Source organism: Antrostomus carolinensis, unplaced genomic scaffold (assembly GCF_000700745.2).
Source record: "Antrostomus carolinensis isolate BGI_N321 unplaced genomic scaffold, ASM70074v2 scaffold14059, whole genome shotgun sequence".
Classification (NCBI taxonomy): domain Eukaryota; kingdom Metazoa; phylum Chordata; class Aves; order Caprimulgiformes; family Caprimulgidae; genus Antrostomus; species Antrostomus carolinensis.
The window spans coordinates 6,941-8,953 of NW_010337986.1; positions in this window are offsets into that span (position 1 = coordinate 6,941).

A 2,013-nucleotide genomic window follows, 5' to 3' on the forward strand; every position below is an offset into this window, starting at 1 on the left:
CGAGGACACCGGGAGAATGTTTAACCAGGAGCACGATGCCGGGAAGGGAAAGGCAACAACAGCCTGTCCAAACTTGCACGCCTCGAGCAAACGGCTCCCAGCATGGGCGAAATGGCTGCTCTGGCTCTACGGCTCCACACGGACACGGGTCGGGTTGAAATGGAAAGACGGGGGCTCCTCCCGGACAGGCAGAGAGCAGGGAGGATCCCAGCTGCCAGCTCTGGCTTTTAGCTTTGTGAAATGCTTTGAGGTTCACCCGCCGTGTCGTTCAACCCAGCCTTACATGTAAAAAAAAAACCCAGGGGAGGAAGGAGTGAGTGAAGAGGGAATGACAAAGGTGGCAGGGGAGTCCAGCACCAGCCCCGGGCCGACACGGAGCAGCAGCCCCGCAGTTCCAGCACAGCTGCTCTCTCTTGCAAAGGTTGTTTTTGGCACCTCGCCTCTTCCCCTACTGCTTTAAGAAATATTAAGCTTACTTGGTGGCCCAGTGCTCGGTGATTTTGCAACGATACTCCAAGACGGGTCACTTTACACCAGTTGTTTCTCAGGGATCTGCACACTGAGCTCACACAGCTTCTTTTAGTGATCAAAAGAGATTTGTTTGTTTGTTTCTAAATAAACCAACCAACCTTCTCTACCTGTCCACAACCCTTCTTGCTTAGGATCCAGCAGTTTGGATTCACACTGCGGGATGAAGTTTGAAAGCTGAGGGTGTTTCCAGCAGGCTTGCAGGGACAAAGCAGCGTCCCTCCCGCTGCCAGGAGAGCCTTGCAAAGAGGCGAGGCAATCGGAGGAGCCGACTCCACCCGCGGCTGTGCCCCATCGCCCGCACAGCATCCTTGTGCAACAGGCAATGCGTGGGGGCAAACCGTGTCCCCAACACCCCGAGGCACGGCCCTGCCTGACAGCCCATCCATCTGGGGTCACAGATAATATGGCACTTTTCTGTATTTCACGAGACAGGAATACACTTGCTCCCCTTTCCCCAACAGGGGCCAAGTCTAGTTAAAGCCATTTAAAATTAACCCAGGTTTGGCATTTGCGAGCTCCTTGCTTCCCTGGGTGATAACGCTGTCAGCCTGGGTTAGCTCAAAGGTCCCTTTTCCCCAGGAACCTGTCTCCGAGAGAAGCCAGAGGAGGATGCTTACAGAAAAAAAAAAAAAGCAGCAGAAAAACAAGAGGCAGCGACTCTCCTCTAATCCCCCCTCACCCAGCTCGCAGCAATAATCAGTTTGCATTTCCAAGTCCCTCCACTGCACCATGGCTCACTGGCACTCGAGGGGGTTTGTTCCTTCTTCCAAAACCTGGAACTAGCTCTGCTCAGATGTTCCCAGCCCATCGGGATGCCTCACCCTCTACACCCTTTGCATCCTGCCTAGCAGCTGATTTGCAGATAATAAAAAAATAAATCTGATGTGTAGCGGTCCAGGAAATCTCTCCTGATTGTGCTCAGGGTGGCACTGGATCTCAGCTTGATGTGCACCCCAGAAAAGCCCATCCTCCAGGCTCTTATCTGCTCTGTCAAAGGTTAAAAATGCACACACACACACACACACACAAGAAATCGGTAAGAACTGGATGGCACAAACTGAAGCCATCAATCAAACCCCAAGAAGGATTTACAGCAACCTGGCAGCCTCGGGCTGGGCCTGGCGTTCCAGGTATCAGCAACATCATTAACCGAGGCGAGGCAGAGAAGAAAGAACAGGCACAGGCTGGCAAAATACAATAGGAAAGGCAAATAGGTTGGAGAGTTGGTCTTAATGGGACATGCAGCTGGTCCCACACCCCACAACAGTTGGACCCACAACCTCCAAAAGGCTTTGGAATTGCTTTCTTGCATGACCCTGACTGAGAGAGTCACGTCCAAATTAAAATACCTATAAGCAGATCTGGAGCATCAGGGGTATTTGTTTCTACATTTCCAAGAGATGCTTATATTCTATGTAAGGTAATATCAAACAGCAATAAAACCTAGGTCACCTAGTTCAAGTTCACCATTTTCTCCCCCCC